Source organism: Notamacropus eugenii, chromosome 1, assembly GCF_028372415.1.
Source record: "Notamacropus eugenii isolate mMacEug1 chromosome 1, mMacEug1.pri_v2, whole genome shotgun sequence".
NCBI classification, from domain to species: Eukaryota; Metazoa; Chordata; class Mammalia; order Diprotodontia; family Macropodidae; genus Notamacropus; species Notamacropus eugenii.
In genome coordinates, this window is record NC_092872.1 from 516,499,084 (window position 1) to 516,525,461 (window position 26,378).

The 26,378-nt window shown below is 39.4% G+C and overlaps 1 long non-coding RNA gene and 1 pseudogene across 1 annotated transcript; one reads left to right on the forward strand and one right to left on the reverse strand.

The window, feature by feature from the left end:
* The window catches only part of LOC140519988 (peroxiredoxin-1 pseudogene), a 103,475-nt pseudogene continuing 77,097 nt past the window's right edge, over positions 1-26,378 (reverse strand).
* On the forward strand, positions 14,156-26,192 carry LOC140519989 (uncharacterized). The gene is made up of 5 exons (XR_011972347.1): positions 14,156-16,642; positions 17,177-17,202; positions 17,986-18,047; positions 19,781-19,899; positions 23,734-26,192. It is a non-coding gene; the product is annotated as an uncharacterized lncRNA (long non-coding RNA).

Here is a 26,378-nt window from a genome sequence, read left to right on the forward strand (position 1 = left end):
TATTTTATATAGTATATTGTATATTTATATATAAATCAATAAAATTATGACAAAGATACTTCTTTAAAAACAAACTCTATATAACAGAAGCTTACAATTTTAAAAGAAAATCTACTTTCTTGCTCTAGTGCATGTATATGTATATATCACACATATATAAAAACAACCTTGGATGAAGGCAATACTTACAAATACCTTGGCATATATAGGCATATGTATATATATATCATATGGTACATATGGCATATGTACACATATACATTGTGTGTGTTCACCCTTCGTTGCCAGAGAAGACCATGCCATCAGAGAAATAATGACATGACTTGCACATGACTTTGTTTTGAGTGAGGGAGGGTTGTGCAAGTCACCAGCCTGCTTCTCCTCCAGAGCCATCTGAAATCAGTGCTCAGATATTCAGATGACCCAGGATGAGGCAATTGGGGTTAAGTGACTTGCCCAAGGTCACACAGCTAGTGAGTGTCAAGTGTCTGAGGTAAAATTTGAACTCAGGTCCTCCTGACTCTTGCACTGGTGCTCTATCCACTGTACCACCTAGCTGCCCACATATATACATATATCTTTAAACACATTCCTTTTTTAAAAAACTAAAATTAACCAATACTTTGTCTATTTTATATCTTTTCAAAAAAAATCTACTTTTGCTTTTATTTATTAATTCAATGAGTTTCTTCAATTTTGTTTGCTTTTTTTATTTCCAAAATTTCAATTTTGGATTTTTTTCAAGTTGTTTGTTTGTTTGTCTTTATTGTGGCTTTTTTAGGTCCTTCTAATGGTAGGCCTAATTCAGTGATCTCTTGTATTTTCCGTTTGCTATGGAATGCAGGTAGAGATAAAAAATTTCTGCTTTGGCTCTATCCCAAAGTTTTGATATGTAGTCTCATTGTTGTAATTTTCTCTGATAGAAATATCTATTATTTCATCCATGCATTCTTTAGGGTTATATTATTTGGTTTCCACTTAATTCTGAATCCTTTCTTCAAATTCCCCTGATTTATAATTTTACTGTGTTATAGTCAGTAAAGAATGTGTTTAACAGTTCTGCTTTTGTTTATTTACTTATCATATTTTTCTGCCCTAGCATGGCATTAGCTTTTGTAAAGGGTCCATTCAAACTGAGAAAAATCATATATTCCTTATGATTCTCACTCAATAATTGTCAGATGTCTATGAAGTCTAACATTTCTAAAATTCTTCTTAAATTATTTTGTTTATGGTTTTGTTAGAGCTGTCTAGGTTTGAAATGGTAGCATGGAATTATCTGACAATTTTTATTGTTTGCCTGTATATATCTCTCTGTAGTTAAAGGATAAGATATTTGTTTATTTAAAATAGCTCATGAACTATTTTAAGAGTGGACCCAAAGAACAGAACCCTCTCTGGGCTTCTTTTTCAACTTATATTCCTAGGTTGAGTGCCCCAGTGAACAATTTTCCTAGATTTGAGACTTCAAGCATTAGCATGATTTTATTATTAACCTCATTATTACTTTCATGTTAGCAATCATGCACATTTGTAGCTATACACAGTAGAGAAAAAAATGAGAGGTGAGAGTGGGTAAATTTGTGGCGTGGCTGATACCCTACTAGGCTTTTCACTGATCTTGTTCACCCTACTGTTGTATAGAGTTTCCTGTGCATTTGATACATATTAAGGATCTCAAAGGGTGAATGAAACAGATGTCACTGACCAATTATTTCAAGCTGGAGTGTCATTACAATCTTCAGTGCCATTCAGCAGCTGTGAAGAAGCTAGAGGTGATGTTGAGACCTCACTAGTCTCAGCATCTTCCAATAGCAGTGCCTGAAGTCCCAGCAACCTCTCCCTCGGTTTTTGGTGGGTGGCCAAGGCAGAGAGGTTTATCTATTTATTTATTTAGCATTCTTTTTTTTTTGTTGTTCATACTTTGCTTGCAAGTCTTTTATTGCTCTTCCCAGTTTTTCCTCCACCTCTCTATCATGATTTTGAAGATTGTTTGGGCTCTTTAAGACCTTTTCCCAGAACTGATCCCATCGAGTGGGCTGGGATGTAGAAGCACTGACTTCCGTGTCTTCCCCTGATGGTGAGCACCGCTCTTCCTCATCAGAAGGGAGGGGAGGAGAAACCTGCTCACCAAGAAAGTAACCCTCTATAGTCTTGGGTTTTTTCCCTTTTCTGGGCATTTTCCCAGCCAGTGACTTGACCTCTGAATATTCTCCTCACACCCACCTCACCTCTGGATCCTCCCAGCCTGCACTTGGGGTCTGAGAATCAAATGCTGCTTCCCAGCCTCAGTGCTTTGGGTGGGGGCAGGGCTGCTATTCAGTGTGAGATTAAGTTCAGGTGCTCAGGTGGGGGCAGGGCCGCCTCACAGGCTCAGTTCCCTCAGGGGGTTTATGCAGAGACCTTCAACTATGGATCCAGGCTCCTGCCTGCTTGGGGAGCCCCGGTCTGCTCCCGCCTCCGCTGTTGCCTTCCGAGGGGGCCTGAGTACGGGGGCACCCCACTCCCTTCTCGACCCACCAAAGAGACCTTCTCACCGACCCCCGTCACCTGTGGGTGGAGGGACCCGTGCGGCCGCTGGAGATCCCGTCCCTGAAGTCCGCTCAGATCTGTTCCTCTCATTGCCGGGGGCCGGTGCAGGGCTAGGCTGGACTCCGCGTCTGCAGCGTGACGGACATTTTGCAAGAGGTTTGCAGGTCCCTCTGGAACAGAAATCTTATCCGCTCCACTATTATGTGGCTTCTCCTGCTCCGGAATTTATTGGCAGCTCTTTACTACGGATATTTCATGGGCTGTGGGTTCAGAGCTAGCGTATTTGTGTGTTTCTACTCCGCCATCTTGGCTCCGCCCCTCTAGCATTCTTTTTTAAATAACATTTTGAGTTCAAAATTTTCTCCCTCTCTCTCTTCCCTTCTCCCTAAGATGGTAAGCAATTTGACATAGGTTATGTAAGTACAATCATGTAAAACATATTTCCATATTAGTCATGTATAAGAAGAAACAGAACAAAAGGAAATAAAAACTGCATTCAGACTCCATCAGTTCTTTCTCTGGATGTGGATGGCATTTTCCATCATGAGTCCTTTGGAACTGTCTTGCATCACTGTATTGCTGAGAAAAGCTAAGTGAATCATAGTTGATCATCATACAATGTTACTGTTACTGTGTACAATGCTCCCTTCACTTCGTAGTTCATATAAGTCTTTCCAGAATTTCCTGAAATCAAGGCAGAGAGGTTCACAGCAGTATGGCCCTCACACCACCGTCTGACACAGGGGAAGATAAGGATCAAGTTAAAAAATGTTTTAGCTTTAAGAATTTTATTTGCTGTATGGTATTGATGGCATTGTAGATTTCATGTATTATGAAAAAATGAATATTGTCTGAAATCAATTTTTTAATTGAGATATTAGCACAAAAAGTCACAGAATTCTTGGAAATTACTAGAAAGAAAAAATGTTTTTCATGTTACCAATTGTATTTGTGTACTGCATTTTATGAGTTATTTCATAGTTATTGTGTTTGGAAAAATACATATTATCAGCATTAATGTTTTGTTATAAAGAACGCATGTAGAAAAGTACATTTTCAGGAATCTAGCAAAAGATTATAGTTTTTGGAGGTTGGAGGAATATAAATCCCTATTTCCCATAGGTTTCAATGTATCAACATTCACAGTTTTACTTTCATGCCGTTTTCTAGAAACATTATGCTCATAAACAAAGAGGATTGATTATACTAAAAAAAACATCTATACTGAGCCCCTACTCATATATTTACTCTTTCTAGTTAGTTGGCAAAATTAGCTCAAAGGAAAGGCTTTTGCTGAAATGGCATAATGTGAATAATAGTAATAAATCATTTTCCCCATAAATCTGAAGTACTTTTCCTCACAAATATGCACAGTGTCAGTGGAAAGGATTGTCACATATGCAAAGAGTACCCTAGTAGATAGACACAATTGTGAGGAAAGAAAGTGTCTGTCATGGCAGTCCCCCAAAGCCCTTTCTCTCTCTGTGGCTATCTCATGCTAATTCCCTTTGGGTCTCTGCTAATCAGGTCACTGATCTGTATTCTCCGAGACTTCCCCTCTCTCTATCTCGTCTCTGACTTTTGGGATGGCCTCTTTCACCTGAATCCATTCTCCAGTTGGTTGTTCTGGGCCTGCTTTCTGAGAGGCATGGCATTTCCTCCTGGGCCAATTGCTTCAGCACCTTTTTTTTTTTAATTGATGTTCTTAGGATGAGTTTAATAGACTACCAAGATGCCAGATGGATTTAACACCCAAGACTTGATTTGATTATTACAGCACTTGGTCATTAAAAGATGAAAGGGAAAGAGATCCAGGAACTCTAGCCCATCTATCCAGTAGCTGCCTTGAGGAAGAAATTATCTTTTAGTCCCCATTAGGAAAATGCTTCAGTAATCCCATCACATTGTCTTGGCTAAGTCTAAGGCCTTGGAGTTTAAAACATCGTGAAGGTATTGAGCATTTGTGCTTCTTTTCACCAAGACGGCAAGCTAGGTCTGCTTGGAAAAATATTCTTCACTCTTCTGGAAGTCAGGCTTGATTGCATGGCTCTGAGGTTTCCCAGACAATTGGATACACTGTGCCATGCTTCTCTGTGAACTGAACTAGCTATAGTGATCCAGTCACATCAAAATCATTGATGATATTCTGTTGAAGGATTCTCTTCAATGAGAGAATAAAATTCTCTCGTCTGCCTTTAAGACACGATTGACCTGAGCAATAGAGCATTTTGTGTCACATGTCAATGAAATATTTATGGTTTCCAGTCTGCTTTGGTTTTGGGGTGTGTTGACTCATGTGAGGCGACGGAAGTGGGAGTCCACTGAAGCACCAATCACTTGACAGTGGAGTTTCTTAAAAATCCTCTCATAATCACTGAACATGATGATCTCTGTGGGACATATAAAGGTGAAGTCCAGAGGGTAAGACAAATACCGTATATTTCCCTTTGTAATCAAAAATGTTGATGTCTTTGACCTGCCCTGCTGGCGTAACAACTGTAGCTTTGAAGTTAGGGACTGGGTGCCCAATCCTGACATTTCCTGCCAACAATACTGACATAAACCACTCTGCACCTCTTTGGAGATCATGTTGTAAGATGCCATTGTCAATAAGAGGAGGACTCCACCCTCCTCTTTCTTCCAGAAAGAGAAATCCCTTTCCCCATCCCTACTGGACTCTGAAAGAGCTGGGTCTCTTCTTAGTTGACAGAGATGATTCCCCTAATGAGCTTGCTTATTCTCCTTAAGGCAACCAGGGTCATGACTGATCCTTCAGCTAGCTAGCTAATAACTAGTTGTTCTATAATTCAATCAAATTAATTGAGGAACTGGTTAATTTCTCTTACAGGTATAAAGAAGTGTAAGCACTTCATTATATCCCTTTATATGAGTGGCATTTTCTCTTTTCACCTACTTAACACTCCTGGTACTAATACGTTATAGGTCAAATGATAAAGTTCCATTATCATCAATGATAACCGTTCACCACTACAGAAACACTGACAAATTTATTCCATTTCACATCTATTTATGAATTAATTTCTTCCCTTTTTCTCCATTTCCCACAACAGCTATGGCAAGACAGAGGATTTCATTTTTCATCTTTCGTCTTCATCTGTAAATGATCTTGAGATAAACTGATTTACATGGTACTATATCTACTATATCACAAAGACTTAGAGAGGCATAAACTATATATATGTTTGTATGCATGTATGTATGTATACATACATATACACATACATGCAGCTTTCTACATTAATAAACAATTCACAGGGATCCTTAGATACAGCAGCATCACTAGTTTCTGTTTGAGTTTGCATCCTTGATCTAAACCAACCCTGAACAAGGGTCCTCACTAAAACATACCTAGCAAATGGCCAACCAGGCTTTACTCAAAGACTTCCAGTGAGAAAGTCCACTACCTCCCAAGGCAACCCATTCCATTTTTAGATAGCTCTAATTGTTAAGAAGGTTTTTCTTACATCAGACCTGTTTGCCTCTTTGCAATTCCCATTCATTGCACCCAATTTTGCTTTCTGGGGCTAATCTGAACAAGTCAAATCCTTCTTCCATGTAACTCACCATCTCCCTCAATGCCTTACGTTTAATAAATATGTTGATTTGAATTGAATCTAGTCCATTTCTCATTCACAACAATAGCAGAGATGATTTTGTCAACTGCTTTACTAAAATCTAGATAAATGTGGGTAGACAGACTAGATAAACAAGGTCTAGAAACAAATGAACAAGACCGTCTGGTGTTTGATAAACCCAATACCATAAGCTGCTTGGAGGGAATCCTCTATTTAACAAAGAGAACAAAGAAAACAGGAAATTGGTGTAGGAGAAAATAGATTTTGATTAGAAGTTACTCTGTATGCCACAGATTCCAAATGGAAATAGATAGAAAAGGTCACATTATAAAAAGATTTTAGGATAATGGAGGGAAGGAAGTACTTTTGATCACTCAGGAGGAGAGAATTCATAATCAATCAAGGAATGGGGAGATCACAAAAGATAAAATTGCCAATTTCAATGATATAAAAGCAAAAAGCCAAACAAAATCAATTTAACTGGTAGAAGAGAAGCTATTGAGTGGGGGGAAATCTTTGAAGTATATCCAAGATATATTGGAAATTGGTTCAAATATATAAGACTACGAGTCATTCTCTGATAAGTAATGGTCAAGAATTACAAATAGTTAAAAAAGAAAAACCAATCATATGAAAACTGCTCCAAAATCACTAAAAATAAGAAAAATGAAAATCATCAATTCTAAAGTTTCACCTCATACCTACCATATTGTCAAAAATGTTAAAAGATGTAAATTGTTGGTGTGGGAGAAAGGGGCTATGGGAAGATAGCATATTCCTTACAATAATCCTATTATACATTGTTGGTGAAATTGCAAATTCACTTATTTGTTCTGAAAAACAATTTGGAATGATAAAAATTATCAAATTATTTATGCCCTTTTGACTCAGCAATTTTGCTATTAGATAAACACCCTTTAGGAGGTCAACAGCAGGAAAAAAAGTTCTGATATTATTCCAAAAATTATTTTATCAGAGCATGTTTGTAGTAGAAAAACTGGAAACAAAGTGGATCCCCATCAATTAGGACATAGCTGAGTAATTGTGGTATATGAATTCATGGAAAATTATTGTGCCTTAAGAAATAATGAATATGAGGAATTCAGAGAAACATGCATGGGAAGACTTCAATGAAGTGATAGTGAAAAAAATAGAATAAAAAAACCAATATATACAGTGACTACGATAATGTAGATTAAAATATCAAACAGCAAATTATATAAGAATACAAATTGCAACAATAAATCTAGGTTCCAGGGGACTGATGATGAAACTCACTTTCTTCCTCTCATTAGAAAGGTTGTGGCCTACAGATATGGAACATTGCATGCTTGTTGATTAAAAAATGTTTGTTGATGATGCTGTCTCTTGCTTTTACCTCCCTGTTTTAAAGGAAGGTACTATTGTTAAAGGTGGTTATTAGGAAGTGACTGTGGGGTTTTTTTTTAAAGATATAAGTAAAACATTTTTTAAAATATTGAAGTTTAACCTATAGTGAACTATATGTATACCTTTTTCTTGATTTCCCAGTCTAATAAACCTATTTAAAAAGAATATAAGGTTACTTATTATTATGACTTGTTCTTTTTCTGTTGTGGTCACTGTTAATTCCTTCTCATCTATATTAAACATGTTTTGATAGTTATATACCATTTTATATATTATTGATTTTTTTAGTGTGCTTTCTGTGGCAATAGTGGTCAATAATAATATAGATGTTTATTCCAGACTCTATTTTGGTTATTTCTATTATAGTCAGAAAAGATTATATAACTTATTCTGATATCTATAATATTAAATTTTTACTGAAAGTTAGGGTGTGTATGCTGTTATTTTTGTAAGCCAGTCATCATTCAGGCAATTTGAATTTTCTCTTCAAATGCTTGTAGAAATTTCTCTAGTGGTAGATTTTTGTTGATGAATTCTTTGACATTTTGATTATCATTGAAATAAGATCTTCTGTTTTTAAACAAAATAAAACAAAAAGGTTGGTAATTTGGTGGTCCAGTCTTATTTTTGTAGGATTTTTGTCCCACTCTGACATTTCTTTCCTTTGTTGCTTTAGAAAAGTCTGCTGTTACCTTGATTGTTGTTTCTTTCTTGAAACTTGGATACTTTATTCATTGTCTTTACAATTCTATAGTTTTATCATAACATGCCCTGCTGAATTAAGTTAGAACTTCTTTTTCAGGGTGTACTATGAATTTTCTTGACTTGTAGAGCATTTCTTAATCTAATTCATTGTAGAAAAAATTACTCTAATTAGGTCCTCAAAAAATTATGTATTTTTGCTTTGACTTCCAAATCTGTCATTTTTGTCCAGATTGCTTGTTGAGTGCTTTTTTCAGGCTATTGCTTCCTAGAGTCTGTTCCTTGTTTTTGTCTAATTTGTATTAATCTTTGTTTAATTTTGTTGTGTCTTAACAATTTTGGAATTGATTGCATGACATGAGGGACACTAGCACAGGGCTGCTCAGCATGGCATGCCCTCTCTCATCAGAGAAGGTGCTGTGTTCTATGAGCAAAGCAGAATTGAAGTAACTCAAAAGAAACACAAGATGAGCAAATTTAGAGAATCTACCCCAGATGTTCATATGGACTATTTGTGCTCAAGCTATAGTAGAACATTCCAAGCTCGTATTGGTCTGATCAGCCACAAGTGGACACATTGTAACTTGACTCTAACATAATGATATCATTTTGGTCCTCTTCGAGAATGAAGGACAACTGCATGTGTGTGTGTGTGTGTGTGTGTGTGTGTGTGTGTGTGTGTGTGTGTGTGTGTATGTGTGTGTGATTTCCTGCTTCCATGAATGAGTTAAACCCAGGAAATAGTTTTGTAGTTTTCCTAGTTGCTTTGTTGTGTATGTGTGTGTGTGTGTATGTGTTTTACCTTAAAGTTCTTTAATTCTTTTAACGTATTTATTGCCATAAGTGATAGTCAACAACTACATTAATTTGAAATCACAGTAAGTGGTCAGTACTCTCTGGAATGCCAGGCTGGACTCTGGGTTAGATTTCAGCCTCCATATCAGCCTTCTCAAGTGTGGAACCTGACTGCAAAGAAATTTCTTATTGCTAGGAAAATGGAGCATGGCTGAACAGTAGCTTTCGTCCATTGAATATGTGGTAATTTTTTTTGGTGGGGGGGGGGGGGATGGAACTTAGAAAGGCCCCACCCCCTGTGGGTAGGTAAAGTGGATCAGCCATTTCTTGGGCAGACTTCAATTACCAGTGGAGTAGATGAGGTCAGGGGCTACTCTTTCACTTAGTCCTAGCTGCTCCTGAAGGGCAGAAGACAGTTCCACCAAGCCTCAGACTAGATCCTGGACTTGTGAGCCAGACTCCAAAGGGCTCTAATGCATAGGTATATCCAACAGCCATTGCTCTAAACTTACAGAGCTCAGCTCAGTGGATGGGGGGGAATGGAGAAGAGAAAGCCTATATCTCTAACCCAGTGAAACAGAAAGTGTGTGTGAGGAGCCTAGGGAAGCAGTGAATGCATCAGGTCTGACTCAGCATTGATTTTGAGAGTCTAAAACTATAAGACTCCTTAGGCAGCTGACGTATTTATAATTTCTCCCCATCTCCATATGGTTCTTTCAACTTTTTTTAATGGTTCTTTTCTTCATTTTTCCTTCATTATTCTTGGGAGGATGAGGTGGGGGGAGTAGGAGATGGAATAATGTTCTGATCAGAGAAGAAGGTTCTGACTCTTCAAGGGACTTTCTTAGTGCTTTCGGAGGTACTGGCATGACTCGTTCTTGATGAAGTCATGTTTTTTCTTTGTGATCATTGCTTCCTTTTCTAAATGCCTATGAAGCATAATTTTTATTATATATTCTAGAATTTTGCTAGGAATTAAAGTCAAACTCATTAGCCTAACCATTAATTCGTTAGGAAGTTGTTTTCTTCCCCCTCCCCTTTTTTTTTCTTAGAATATCAGGACATTTGATCTTCTACCATCTTCTATGATTTTTCAAAACCAAAGACAACGTGTCAGCAATCGTATCTACTAGGTCCTCCCAGTATCCTAGCAAGTATTTGTCTGTAGCAGGTTGACTTGAACTCCTCAAGAGCAGGTAAGGACTCTTATTATCTTCCTACTTATCTTAGGTATCAACTCCTACTGGCCATTTATGTTTTATCCTTCCCCTACAAAGATCATTCTTCTTGGCAGAGAAAACAGAAACAAAAATAAGAGTTAATCAGCTTAGACTCTTATCTATTGCCTGTTATCAGAGTCCCATTCACCCCAAGCAGCAGTCTGGTCCTTTCTTTGATTTAGTCTCTTCTTTGATCCTCCTCTTTGTCTTGATATAAGTAAGCAATCTTTTTGTTTTCCTTAGATTTCCTGTTAGATTCCAATTACCCTAAGCTCTAGCCCTCTTGACGTGACATTTATGTCCTTGCTTCTATCTTCAGTACATTTTTTTTTAAAGATCCATGTTGGTCGATAAGCCCCTCTTCATCCTCATCAAAAATTATTTCTCTTTATATTTTCAGAATTTCTTTTCTGGGAGCTTCTTGTTTCCCTAAGTCCTGCTTCACAGGTCAGTGGAGAGGCCAGAAACCATATTGCAAAGGATTGAGAAATGATTAGGTTTGGGAGGTCTTGGAGTCAGGGAGTGTTGGCTGTGAAAGTAAGGAGAGACGATAGGGTAGTAGGATGAAGTCAAGGTTTTTGAAGAGTGGGGGAAAGAGACAATATATAAGGAGATAGTGAAGATAAGAGATAAGGATTAAATGATGGGGTAGCTCCTACAGGAAATGGGAGGGGATACCACATAAGTTTGACTTTAACTAGAAGGGCTGACTCTTTTTCAGAGTAAAGAGGATGTGTGAATACATAGAATTCACCATTGGCATGACCTGGGCAAGGAACTTTCCTTCTCTGAGCCTCAGTTTCCCTAATTGTAAAATGAGACTAGATGTCTAGTGACATTCTCCTCCAGCGCAAAGTCTGGTCATGTGACTCAGAAGTGGGAGTTCTTATACTGGAGGGCATAGGGTCACTGGGTCCCTATAATGTCCAAGGCTGAGATATTGGTTTTAAAGAACAAGAGATAGATACTTGTGTCAGATGAAATAATGCAGCCAATCTGCAAGGTCCTCCCATGGTGAGGGACTACCCCTTTTCCATGTTCTGTCTGTTTATCAAGACTCTATACAGGAAGCTGTTTTCCTTCTCTAGTCTCTGGGTTTGATCCATCTCACCAATTTATTCATTTAATAATAGCTCTCTTTTCTATGGTACTTAAAGACAGTTGATTACAGACAGCACTAAGGGAAAGTGCTAGATTTGGAATAAAAAAATTGAAATGGAATCTAACTCTAGACACTAATTAAGTGACCCTAGGTAAGTCATTTAACCTCTCAGACTCAGTTTCCTCATCTGTAAAATGGGCCTGATAATAGCCCCTACCTTACAGAGCTGTTAGGGGGATCTAATGAGATAATAACTGTAAAGCACTTTACAAAACCAATAAGGAAGAAAGAAAATTAGCATTTATTAGGCACCTACTGTGTGTCAAGCACTGTGCTAAGTGCTATCATTATTTTTGACAAGCAGCCTCCCCACGAAAAACCTGTGAAGTAGGAAGTATAATTTATTTCCATTTTACAGTTGGGTAAGCTGAGGGATTGTAGAGAAGTGGGGCAGTGGGAAGTGACTTATCTAAGGTCATATAGGTTGTCCTAACTGAACTAAGATTCAATCAGGCCATCTCTCCATGGAGCAAAGGTAATACTGCAGCTTCACTGAATCCTTATCATATTTAAGCCAAACTATATAATGGGACACCTGATTCTTTTGAATTCTTGCTCCAGTGAAAATGGATAGTCAGTTAAGAAAAAGAATGACAAAAAAGGGAATAGTGATACAGAGAGATAGAAAAAGATATGAAAGAATAGAAAACATAGAGTTACAGATGAAGATAAAAAGAGAAATAAATTTTAAAAACAAAATAATAAAAAAGTATTATTATAATTGGGAGTCCATAGAAATAATCTGTCAAAAATAGGAATGGACAGGGGAGGCAGTGTTGTGTAATATAAAGCACCTTAGGAAGGAAGGCTGGGCTGATTCCAGCTGGGTGACCCTAGGCAGGTCATGCTCCCTCTTTCTATATCTTTCCTTGGTTTGCTTTTCTGGAAAATCAAGCAGTTGGATTAAATAACCTCTAAAATCTCTTCCCACTTCTGAGATTCAAGTACTGAACATAATGTAGTAGAAGGAGCTCAGGCCTGGGAATCAGGAGACTTGAGTTTGAATTCAGTTTCAATTTTTAGCTGTATGATCTTAGGTAAAACACTTTACTTGAGCCTCAATTCTGTCATGTATGTATGTAATAGGGATGATAATGTTTGTATTAAATACATTAACTACCCTCAAAGAGATATTATAAGGCTTCAAGTGCTGTACAAATTGGGCTTTTTATTCTGAGTTTATATCTAAAAAAAAAAAAAATCTGTTCACAAGGTGCAGGTGATCCAAAGAAAGATTCATGGGGAATACAGTGAGGGGTGTAGGCTATGATACATGACTTGTGAGGATCTGTGTGAGAAAAATCATATAAGACACAGGAAAAGGAGATGGGCTGGTTATATCACGAGAACAGGCAGTAACAATGTAATTACTTCACTGGTCCACAAAGAATATTAAATTAAGCTGAGAAAGGTCTCCAACCCATTGGGGAAGTCCTTTGGAGAAGGATTTATGGACACAAACAAATATGGCTCAAAGTTAACAGGTATGGGAGGAGCCTGTTGTACATTGTGGAGAGATGAAATCTGTCAATGTATATACTGATGGAGAACCTGGAGTCCAAAGAACCAGTGAAAAGGGAAGGAAGGAAACAAGCATTTCTTAAGTGCCCACTCCTATACTGGAGGCCCTGTGCGTATTGAGTTACAAATATCATCTCTTCTGATCCTCACAACAGCCCCAAGAGATATGTATGATTCCCATTTAACTCCCATTTTACAACTAAAGAAACGGAGGCAAAGGACTGGCCCAGAATTACCCAACTAATAAGGACCTGAGACCAAATGTGACTTCAGGTTTTTTTTACTTCAGCCTCAGTTCTCTATCCACTGTGCCACACATCTGCTAGCAAGAGGGTTATAGACTCAGAATGAAGCAATTTTTTAAAAAAGCATGGCCAATGTAAGGATTCATTTGGCTTGACTATACATATTTATAATAAGAGTTTTGCTTTGCTTTGCTTTTCACTGGAAGAGGAGAAAATAGTTTTTTATTAAATGAAAATAAATTTTAAAAAGAAAGTTTTTGCTAATCCTTTACAAGTGGCCCCTTATCCCCATCTACTTTGACTGGCGCTTCCTTGGAGGGATAAAGTCCATTTCTTTGTTCCTAAGACCTCTACCCAGGAGACCACCGTGTTTTAGTACGGTGGATTCTTATAAAGGGGCTGATCCAAACAGCCTAGAGAAAAGCAAATTCCAGAGGGTGAGCCTGATGCCTCCACATTGTTCAATGACCCTGTGAGTTTAGAGCAGCCCTTCAGCCACACCCAGGAGTTGGACATTTCTGGATAATCCTTAAAGACCTTGGCAAAAGGTAACATATTTTCCCATAATGTAGTACCTTCTCCTCCTTAGGGCAAATTTGCTTCTGACCTAATAACAACAATCATCTTGTGCCACCATCAGATAGGGAAGCCACCCTGTGCTAGAGATAAGGAAAGGTAGGATCAGAAAGACTGAGATCACAGGCCTGACGGGCGTAGCAGTTAGGGGGCAAACCTGGTTACCTACCTTCAATTGTTGGTTGGTTGGTTGTTGTCCTTCGTCTTCAAAGAGGACCAAAATGACATTACCATTGTAAAGTGAAATTTCAGTGCGTCCGACTGTGGCTGATCAGACCAATACAAGCTCAGAATGCTCTACCACAGGTTGGGCACAGATAGTCCATTTGGATATTTGGGGGGAATATCCCGAATTTGCGCATCCTGTGTTTTCTTTGTGCCTTCAGTTGTAACACTCTTCTGGAGCACAGCATTATTCAGAGCTGGTGAAAGGTATGGAAGATGGTAGAAGTAGCCCTGGGCATAGATCCTATGGGTCTGGTCTAAGCCTCAACGCTGCTATTTTCTAATCTGAGGCAGTCACTTTTCCTTTCCACACCTGTTACCTCCCCAGCAAAATGAGACAATGGAGTTAGATATCTCTAAGATTCTTCCTACCTCTGACACTCTAGGTTTTACCATTTTGGACTTTTTTGTTGCCAACTTAACACTCACTCACAAACTATTCAATACATAAAGAACAAGCATATTATATAAAAAACCATGAACATGTGGATTTTAAAAAGAAATATGTGTGTCATATATATGTATACACACACATATAATTTAACAAGCTAGTAAGAAAAATTGTTCCATTTGTTTGTATCCCTTTTTGAATCTTCTAGTTGCGTGCACTTTTTACAATGTTGTAATGATAATTTCTTATTTGCGTGTCTACCATGACCCACTACCCCCTACACTCACTCCAAAGAGAAGCCTTCCTTTGTAATAAATCTATGTAGTGAAGCAAAACAAATCAGTGTGTCTGAGAATGTGCTGAGGTTCTATATTCTAGGATTCCTTTTTAACTCTCCATCCTTGTCAGCATTATTAATCTTCACATTATTTTTTCCTTCCATTTCTCATTTCTCCTCACATCAGGAAAACATAGAGTTTCCCAGCCTTTCCGTTCACTAGCATTGGAATGACCTTAGATGAAATGGAAAGCCTGAATGGTAAAAACTGGTGTTACTCTGAGTGAAGGAATTTTGACTGAATTAGAATCTGAGCAGAAACCAAGCTGGGGGAAAGTTTTGAGTTTTCCCAAAGCTAGGAGTGAACAGAAACTAGAAATTAAGCATATGTTAAGAACCACTTGCTACATACAACACATTATTCTAAGAGCCAAGAGCTAAAATGATAATAGCTCTTGATCTGATAGTACTTCAAGGTTCATAAGTGTAACCCTGCCACATAAAACACTTCTGCCTTCCTTCCTTTCTCTGACATCCCTGTGAGGTAAAAGAATTTTTATCCTGCTTTTACTAGCAAGCAGGAAAGTGACTTACCCAGGGTCATATTGCAAGGAAAGGTCAAAGCTCTGTTTTTAACCCAGGCTGCATGCACAGTCTCTGACCTCATGGAGTTTACAGACTAGTTGGAAAGATAAGACAAGTACTGAGATAACAAGAATGTAGATTAGAAGACCATGAATATATAAGAGGAATGAAAAGTGCTATGAGATCAACGAGGGAAGGGCACAACTCCCAGCTAGGGGAACCAAGAGACTTCATTAAGGAAGTAGAATATGATCAGGGTATCAAAATATGTCAACTGAGATCGGCTGAAAGCACTTTTCAAGGCTTGTCATTCAAGAAATGTTGTGAACAAAAGTGCAGAGACCTAGGAGAACAGGATGTACTCAGGGAACAGTTACTGGTCCAGTTTGGCTCCAACCTATAGTCTGTGAGGGGAAAGTGTGTGACATGAGACTGGAGAAGTAGAGTTGAGGTAAGATGGTAGACAACCTTGGATGCCAGGCTAGGAATTTAGCAGTAAAAAGCTCACATAGAGGTCAGATACAAGAGTACTGTCAAGGTCTCTTTGAAGAACTTTGGAATTGATTATGTGACATGGGAGACACTGGCACAGGACCGCCTAGTGTAGTGGACCCGCATCAGGGAAGGTACTGCGCTCTCTGAGTAAAGCAGAACTGAAGTAGCTCAAAAAAAAAAAAGTGAGATACACAAATCTTGAAAATTTACCTCAAATGGTCACATGGACCATTTGCGCCTTATCTGTGGTAGAACATTCCAAGCTTGTATTGATCTGATCAGCCACAGTTGGACACATTGTAACTTGACTCTAATATAGTGATGTCATTTTGGTCCTTTTCGAGAACAAAGGACGACAACCAAGTGTTATTGAGCAGGGGCAGCAGCATGATGGATGGGGTGATAGAGACAAAGAAGCAATATGTCTGAAGTTAGGAGGCCTGGGTCCATGTACCAGCTCTGTCAGACAAGATATACTGGAAAATCACTAACTACTCAAGTTGTTAAATGACTTACAATGGATGGAAGCCCAGGCAAATAATAGAAAATCAACAACAAAATGTGACGATGTATTTAAGGATCATCTCAGCAGCAACAGAGCTTGGAAAGCTCTAGGAATGGTGATGAATACTATGGATAATCTTTTAAAAGTTTTATTGAAGTATAATGGAAAAAAGAAGAGGATCAAAGATGGAATAGGTCTACTGCTCAAGATAGACTAATAATAACAGAGAATGGAAAGAAGACAGAGCTACTCAACATTTACTTTGCCTCTGATTTCTCTTAGAAGGAGAATGATCATTGGACTAGGAAGAACACAATAAAAATAGTCAATAAAGAGTTGAGACCTAAAATAAACAAGAAGATCGTAAGATCACTGAGTTGCCCTGAATGAGTTCAAGTCATCAGGACTGTACAAACTGTAATGCAGGTATGGCCCATGATCATCTCTTCTGTTTACTCTCTGTGTTACAAAGTCCAGCTCAAACTCCACCTCATACATGGAGCCTTCCCTCATGCTAGTGCTCTCTCTTTCTCCTCAAACTGTCTGGTTTTTACTTTGTACATATTCTGCTTTTACATATATATACACATGTAGAAATAAAAGATGTATGTTTATATATACATATATGTGTGTGTGCCTGTTTACACTATTTCCCATGATAGAACCTGAATGCAGGCACTATATCATTTTTACTTTTGTATGTCCAGTCCCTAGCCCAGTTCCAGGCACAAATGTTTAATAGATGCTCACTGATTGACTGATTGGTTGAGTGTGTAACTTTGGGCAAGTCATTTCCCTTTTCTGTGTCTTAGTTTTTCATCTATAAAATGAGAGTTTTGAACTAAGTGTCCCCTAAGCCTTCTAGCTCCAAAATCCTATGAATCACCATGGTCAAAAATAGAACTTCTATCATATTTGAGGTCACAATTGACTGAATTTTTCTATGCTCTGTACTTTCAGATGGTTTCCCATGGTTTTGGCAAGAGGTACGTTAAATCCACTCTGAAATAACTTTTGTCACAAATGCACTTATCAACTGTAATTTCCCCCATTTCTAAGGGAGGCTGAGGGTACTAGCAATACTTGACCCTTTTCTGTTTCTTTTTTTTTAAATTGTTGACCAGCTGCCGTATGGATGGCAGCTTGTTTGTCCAAGCTGTGAATGCCTCCCCTTTCTACCTTGTCTTAGCTGTTGCAAATTCTGGCCTTCTGTGTCAGGCTTCTGTTTACAGAAAAAACTGATTTGATTATATCTTTCAAGCAATTATGATTTTTCTTAGAATAGCTCAGCCAGAAACATGTAATCAGAGGCACTGACTGTACGCAAAACATTTAACTGACTGAATTTCCCACCAGTGATAATAACAGTTTTCTGGGCAAAAGAAGTATATGAAACATGGTTTTCAACTAAAAAATGTGTTGAGGGAAAGGCTATTAGAGAAAGATTGATGACTTTTCTTGGAATGAAAGCATTTGGGGAGCTCCGTGGTAGTAGAAAGAGCCTTGAGTTTGGAGTCAGAGGGCTTCTGCCACTTATTTTCTGTATGATGTTGAGCAAGACCCTCTCCCTCTGTGGGCTTCAGTTTCCTCTTCTGGAAAAGGAGGGGGTTGGGTTAGATTAGCTCAATGGCCCTGTCCTACTCTAATTTCTATGGACCCATAAACTTCAGGCAGGGCTGTGATGATAAGAACAATAGGTGTAGAGAAGAAATAATGTGGGAAGCATCTTGAGAGGGGAGATAATTTCATTTTTGTTTTTGTATTTCCAGTGCCTAGTGCAGAGCCTGGCAGGTGCTACTTAATAGGAAAGAAGGAAACAAGCATTTATTAAGTAAGTATTACGTACCAAGGACTGTGCTAAAGACTTTAAAATACCATCTCATTTGATCCTCACACTAACCCTGGGAGGTAGCTGTTATGGTGATCCTCACTTTATGGTTGAGGAGACTGAGGCAGTCAAAGATTAAGTGACTTGCCCAGGATCACACATCTAGTAAATGTCTGAGGTCAGATTTGGCCTCGAATCTGACTGATGTCAGACCTGGTGCTCTTGTTCAATGATCTATCAATTATTGATTGAAGTAACTGACTTCTTAGGGAAATTAGCTGTGTGATTGGGAGTAAGTCATTTAGCCTCTCAGTCTTCCAGCCAACTTTCTAAGACTCTAAGTTAGAATCAAGTTACCCATCTTTATCTTCTGAGGGATTTCCCATGCGGTTCCCAGCACTGATGAAATCACCAGTCTAGCCCCTCCCCCTGAATTACCTAAAACACTTTTTCTTGCACTATCTTATCTGATACTCACAAATATATTATAAGAAATGTACGGCAGCTATTCATAACCCTTGGTCCAAAACTAAAGTTCTAGATTTACTTGGATTGAATTCAGTCTTGAAGGATACTCACAGAATATTTTGCAAGGCAGGTGGAGGGACCTCTTATCCTTACCCAAGATTTCCCCAGGAAACAGAATTTGGCTCATGTCTAGATCTTCACACACACACACACACACACACACACACACACACACACACACACACACACACACACACACTGTAAAAGAACTCTCCTCTCCCATGAAAACACTTAGACTACCACTACATCAAATACGGAACAAGTTTATTTAACCAGACAAAAGTACAAAGTCCTCTTGACTTAAAATGTCATCTTGTGTTTGATTCCTCCACTCCTCAACCAGTTCCCAAAGGAAAAGCACTAGGTAGACCTGGTACCCTCATAAAAGACTATGGAGAGTAACTATGAACTGTCTCAGGGCTGTGACTATAGATAGAACTTTACACATTGCTATGGACTCTTTAGAAGCAAGTAAAGCATGAGGGCAGGTATTCAAGAAAGAGGTCAAAGCTATTAGTTGCCTTTTATAGTCAAGACTTCCAAGTGCCATCCTTAGAGAGATTTCCAGAATTGGGACTGCAGGCCAGTGCACTCAAAGGTACCCTGGTGTGATTTTTAGGGACTTTAAATTTTTAAGTTTGGGGCAGATTCTGTGCCCAACAGGAATCTTTTAAGAACCTCCTGACTCCTTTTCTGGTCTCAATAAAGGAGTTAGGTCTTTGATAAGGGAATAAATTGTGAACTCACTTAAGCCTTACTTTTAAGAGACCCGAGACAGATTCAATTGGATCTTCTTGGGCTCTTTCTGGGCGCACAACACATATTTATACTTCATTATATCAAAAAAGTCATGATTTGCTCAATCCAGACAAAATCTGGCACACCTCAGTAGATGTTCTCTATGACTTAATGTTTCTGAAACAATTCATCAGTCGGTGTCCAAATTTTCAGCAATAATCCTCCCGGCACTGAGCCAGAGTATGCTTTGGAAGACACTCAGCCCTTCACTGAGCACACATTTGAGACACTTAGGGTTGGTGGGGCAGGCCAGAATAGAGGATCACAGGCCCGTGAAATCATAGGAGATTCCAAACAAATAGAAAATTTAGAGATCAGTAAAAACTAACCCCTTCATCTTTCAGAGAAAGGAACTGAGGCCCAGAGAAGAAAAATGGCTTGTCTAACATCATATAACTTTGTTCTTCTAGCATGTATCATCCTTGAGAATCCAAGATCTCCACACCATGACGAAGCATCAAAAGAGGGCTTCAATCAAGGCAAATACTTTTATTCAATTTTGCAAGTGAGGAAACTAAACTACAGAACAGTTGAGTGACAAAGGACAGAATATTTTTAAAAATAAGGGATTTTTGTGATTATTTAGCCCAATCCTCTCACTTTAAAAATGAGAAACTAGAGGCCAGAGAGGTGATATCTTTTACCAGGGTCAAATAAAGTAGTAAGGTTTAGAGTTGCACTAGGACCCATTGCTTCTGACTATCAGACTAGAATACTTTCCCCTTGTACCACACTATTTAATTCAATATTTCAAGATATGTGTGATATCAGTTTAAGCATTCTCTCCAACAGAGCTGTTATTATTGTTATATTATTACTATTATTATCATCGGCCTGACTTTGGGGCAGATTGTTCAACCTCTCTGGGTGTCAATTTCCTTGTCTGTAGAATTGGGAGTTAGATTATATGATTTTTAAAGTTTCTTCCAGCTATAAAAATTTAAGATACTATGAATGAATTAGGATAGAGATATTAAGAAACTTCTTCTACTGGTACCTGTGTGATAGAGGGAATGACCAATGAGGGACCAGCTCTTAGAACTTGCTCTGTTTACAGTGTGTTCAGATTTTATCCCAGTGATTTGCTGAGGACAGCAAATTTTTAATGGGAGTTTCAGTGAGTGGGAAGAATGCAATGGAGAGCAGGCCAATAAGAGTCAGTGCCTAACCCTCTAGGGGCAGATCCAAGCACGGGCCAAGCAATGGGCCCTCAGTGACCAGGCCCCACCATTATACTTGCATAAAAATAGAAATGAAAAATATGAGTCAGTTAACAATAACAACCATAAAATGTTGCTGTATATCAGCTGCTGCTCTGTTCTCAGAATTTCCAGCTCTTCATTTTCCTCTAGTTCCTCTGCTTAGTTTTTACTCTGTGAACACCATCCTTCCCCCAGGTTAAGCTCATCACCAGAAATCTCATTGTTATGGTGACTGCTTCAGCTATGGTTCTCAATACCTCCTCAGTAGCCCCAATTGCCTCCCTCCCCTCAGATCAGAGGGTGAAACAAATAACTCCTCCCAAAGCCTCCTTTTATAAATGACTCAGAGTTTCCAACTCTTCATTTTTCACATACTGATCTCCCCCATTGTTATCTTGCCCGCACACTGGGTATCCTCTGGTGTCTTACCATCATCAGCTTCCTTTTATATACTGTCTTCCCCCATTAGATTGTAAGTTCCTTGAAGGCACAGACTGTCTTTTATTATTTTTACCCCCAGGGCTTACCCTGGCACACTTAATAAATGTTTATTGGCTATTGGTTTGCTCTGCATTTCCCTTTTGTACTCTTTGGGTCTAAATGTAGCCCAAACCATCTTGTCTCTTTCAGCAGTTCAACAGTTTCAACATTAATTTATCTAATATCCAATAGATGTTTATTAAGTACCATCCTAGTAGGTACATAGTGTTGTGCTTCATAAATTCAGGGTATATGCATGGACACGGTCCTTAGGAAGCTAGGACTTTATACACTGATGATCTAGGAACAAGTTGATTGCTGAAATGACAACCGAGATAGGCTATGTCTTTGAACAGAAGGGCAGTTTCAGTCAATTAGTGTGTAAGGATTTAATATGAGGTCTCCCCCTCCACACACCCCATGAGTCTAAAATATCCAGATAATTGCAACCATTCAGGCCAGAGAATTGTATCAAATCCAAAGAACTTAGAGAAATGAACTATAGAGATGACTCACAGATTTGCAGAATGTCAGAGCTGGAAGTGACTTCAGAATTCATGGTACAACTAGAAGTAACCTTTGAACATAGTCAAAGCTGGAAGTGATATTGGAACATGCCTCCCGTCATTTATCTCTTCTGAGAGCTCTCCTAGCCCAAGTGCTGGCTTTCATTCTCTCCCTCTCTTCTAGCATCATCCTTGCTTCCTACAGATATGTCCACCTTTGCTCTCATCTTTAAAATATTCTCACCCGACCCTACCATTTCCTCAAACTAAGACCCAGTATCTCTCCTCCTCCCTTTCACTGCAAAACTCCTAGAAAGAGTAACCTATAGTCTGTGCCTCTGCCTTCATTTCCTTTCCACCCACTCATTTCCCTTGCAATCTGACTTCTGACCCCACCACTTGACTGAAACTGCTCCCTGAAACTTTGCTTAGGCTTTTTAACTGTTAAAATTGACGAACTTTTCTCAGGCATTATTCTCAAATCCCCTCTCTAGCTTTTAACATTGTCTCCATCCTCTCCTTCTAGATACTTTTTTCTCTGGCTTCCCTGATGTTGCTGTCTCCTGGTTTTCTTCCCACCTAAATAACTCACTCCTTTAATGGTTTACCCATCTTCCTTCACTTAAGAGTGGATACTGGTCCAAGATTTTATCCTGGATCCACTTCTCTTTCTTCTGTGCTTTCTTCCTTAATGATCTCATCATCTCCCATGGATCAGTTTTCATCTGGATGTAAATAATTCCCACATCTGTATACCCTAAGTTTCCTAAGTTCAGTCTCACATCTTCACCTGGAGGCCCCATCAACATCTCAAATTCAAAATAGCCCAAATGAAGCTCCTCTCTTCTCACCACCTAAATGTATCTCCATTCCAAACATCCATATTTCTTCTGAGGACACCACCACACTCCCAGTCACCTACATTCATAGCCTAGACTCTTCCTCTTCCCTCATACTTGATATTGAACCAGTTGCCAAGCCTTGTTGCTTCTACTGCCATAATGTCTTTCATCACTGTCCCTTTCTCGTCATTTCCACACCCACCATCCTACCTCTCCTCGACAAATTACTGTAATAGCCTCCTAATTGGGCCTTTTTATTAAATTTATTATTGGACCCTCCTGTCTCCATTCATCTTCTACACAAATACCAAAATAATATTCCTGAGGCTTGGTTCTGACCATATCATCCCCATGTACTAAAACCTTCAGACTCCTCAAAGCCTATAGGATAAGATTTGAAACTCTTTGATCGGATGTTTAATGCCCTCCAAAGTCTGGGTCCCATCCTACCTTTCCAACCTTATTATTTCCTTTAGCATACTCCACATCCAAACTAACATAGAACAGATTTTCCTGATCTCAATATTCCAGTGCCTAGATCTTAGTCCACAAGTATTTATTAAGATCTTATTCCATGCTAAGTGTTAGGGATACAAATGAAGACCAAGAAAAACTGGGGAAATTGGGGAAGACTTCATAGGAAAGGTACTTGAACTAAGCTTTGAAAAAACAAAGGACTGAAAAAAGAAACTGTAGTAGTTTGATATTCAGGAGAGCAAAGATGAGGAGAGCTTGCATTGGCTGCTTGGGGGACACCTTGTATGAATTTGAGGAGGCATCCATATCCAACAACTTTTTCCATTTCTTGCTCATGACATTCCATCTCTGACTCCCAGTTAGTGTTTTCTCTCTGCTCAAATTACCTTGTATTGACTTATCTACTCACAATGTATGCTGTGCCTTTCAAGTAGCATGTCATCTGTTTCAGAACAGGGACTGCCCTCCTCTTATCTTTGCATGCCCAGTATGGTTAGCTCACTACCTTTCAAAAGTAGACCCTTCCCAAATTCTTCTTGTGTTGACTTAGAACTGGAAGAGATCATAATAGAATATAGACAGTCATGGAAAACAAGGAATATTAACCCTAGAAGGGACCTTAGAGATAATCTAATCTAGGACTTCTTAACCCCTTTTGTGCCATGGGATCCCTCTGGCAGCCTGATGAAGCCTATGAACCCTTTCTGAGAACATTATTTTCAAATGTATAAAATAAAATAAAAAAGACTCCAAGGAAAACTAATTATATTGAAGTAGTTTTGAAAGATTAAAAAAATAAGTTGCTCAGACTCCATGTTAAGAACTCCTAATCTAGTCCAACTTTCTAATTTTGCAGATGGGAAAAAGCAGGACTGAAGAGGAGACGGGAATCGAACTTACCACTAACATCCTACAGATGACAAGTATTCAATCTTATCCCAAGTTCAGTGCTTTCTTTGGGACAAAAGAAAGCTATAACTTCACTCTGTTTTGCAACAGGTACCCTCCTTTAAACTAACAAGATGCCAGATGGGATTGTAGACAAAAGCAGTCCCTGCCTTCAAGGATCCCAGAGTTAAGGGTGACTGGCTATCCTGGAGGTCTGTGTTGCAACATGTGTATTTACTGTGTTGAATCTCACCTCTCTTGGGGCCCCAGTATCAGTGCTTTGAGATCCTTTTTGGCAGGGACCTTCATTCGCTGTCTTCTCACACGGGGAGGGCTGCTCCTCCCCTTTCTCCAAGGGGTCTCTGTACAGACAGATCAGGTTGCCCGAGGCCTTGGCAAACAGAAGATTTGCGTGGGCGCCCAGCACTGGACATGCTACCTGGGCTTGTAACAGACAAGAGGAAGCCAAAGCCAGATGGAGCGTCAGATCAGGCGTTTGTTTTTCCTGCAATTAAGGGAGGGGGAGAGAAATGTTTCTTGTAATTAAATGAGGAAAATGTTACATAAACCACCCCCCACAACAGCTGCGCTAATCCCTGGAGGGGACAGCAGAGCAGTGGGTTAAACGCCGTCGAGGCTGGGAAATATTTGATGTCTTTTAGAGTGGAGTATCCAGGATTGAGGAGGGGGTTGGGCCATTTAAGCTGCTGCTGCTGCTGCAGCCACCACCATTTAGGATGTCCTCCATCCCTTGGCCAAGTGGGAATCTATGGACCTACAACCAAGAAGCCTGCAAAGGGCTTTAAGTGGTGAATCATGACAGAAGCACAAATGTCAGCACTTCTTGCAACCTTAGGATCAAGAGCACAGAATATCAGTACCAGGAAAACCCTGGGCTCCCCACTTACACTTAGCCCCCATGGCCAAATCTGCTGCTGAGTTCTGCCATACTCCCTTTGCAGCATCTGTCCTGATGTGTCCCCTTCTCACCACTGAAACAACAACTACCCTACCCGCACTTTGACCCCCTCAAACGCCATCATGAACTATGGAGATAACTTTGTCTATCTTCTTGCCTCAACTCTCTCTTCTGCCTCTCAGCTGCCAAAGTGATTTCCTTAAAGGGCAGGTCTGACCATGCCACTAGTGTGCCAGGCTCACTATTATCTCCAATATCAAATATAAAATCTTCATTTTAACTTTTAAAGTTCTTCACAACTTGGCTGCTTCCTATCTTCTGCTTTACTCCCCTGACGTGGCACTACTCACAAAGATACCAGCCTTCTTGCTGTTCCTCAAACACATCACTCTACCTCCAGAGTCAGAGTCATGGGCTGTCCCCCATGTCTGGTACACTCTGACTCCTCACCTGGACCACCTTGGCTTCTCCAGTTTCCTTCAAATATCACCCACCTTCTACAGGAGGCCTTTCAGGTTCTCTCTCCCTTTCTCCCAACCAATGCCTGAAGATTACTTTCCATTCTACACTGTCTGTATCTTGTATGTACATTTTTGGGGGGGCATGCTCTCTCCCCAGTTGAATGTCCAGGAACCATGTTTTTTTTTTCCATTGTACCTCTAGGTCTTAGCACAGTGCCTGTCTGCTTAATAAATGCTTGTTGACGGAATTAATACAGAGCTTAGAATTTTAGAGCTGGAAAGAACTTTCACACAGGACATTCCACCATCCATCATCCAGGCCACTTTGACATCTGCTCTGTGGCTAATGTGTGCCAACCTATTCCCCCATCACCCCCTCCTTGCTCTGGGGACAATAATCAAATCAATTGACTCCTCCACAGATTGGCTTACTATTGTCGTGATTCTCCCAGACCAAAACTGCCTTCCCTGCTCACTGCCCCTCTGTTTGTTTTGTCTCTCCCTGTTAGAATGGAGGTTCTCTGATGTGGGAACAATCTTACTTTGTATTTTATTCCTACAGTACCTGGCATACTTAAACAGCTTGACAAATTTGTTTTAATTCATTCGTTGACCACAGAGTATTAGCTCTCCAGGGGACCTTAGAACACAGAACATTGAAAGTCAGAACTAAGATGAGCAAATACTTTCAGGGCCAGAAAGGATTTCTGAACTCAGCACATCAAAGCTAGAAGGAACCTTAGACATAGAACAGGGGTGGGGAACCTTCAGCCTGGAGGCCACATACAAGGGTGGGGAATTTTAGAGCCAGGTGAATCCCAGAGATCATCTGGTCCAATCTCTCTCCTACTTTATGGAGAGGCAATATTATATCATGGAAAAGGATGATGGACTTGGAGCCAGAAGGTCCAGGGTAAGAAAGCCCTCAGTTAGAGTCTTGGCTCTGAAACTTACTTCACTGTGTGAATAGAAATGTCACTTTCTCTCTTCAGGCACCGGTTTCCTCCCGTGTGTCTTAATAAAGTGCTTTGTAAATCGTAATAAAAATATAACATGCTCTTTTTTATACATGAGGAAATGAAGTCCAGAAATGGGAAGTCACCTGTCTCAGGCCCGATAGCTATTAAGGAATAATCTGGAATTAGGACTCAGATCTCCAGAATTATTCTTTCTGCAGCACCAAGCTGCCTCCAGTTTAGAGTTTAATGGTGGTGTTTATTATCCTTCATCCTT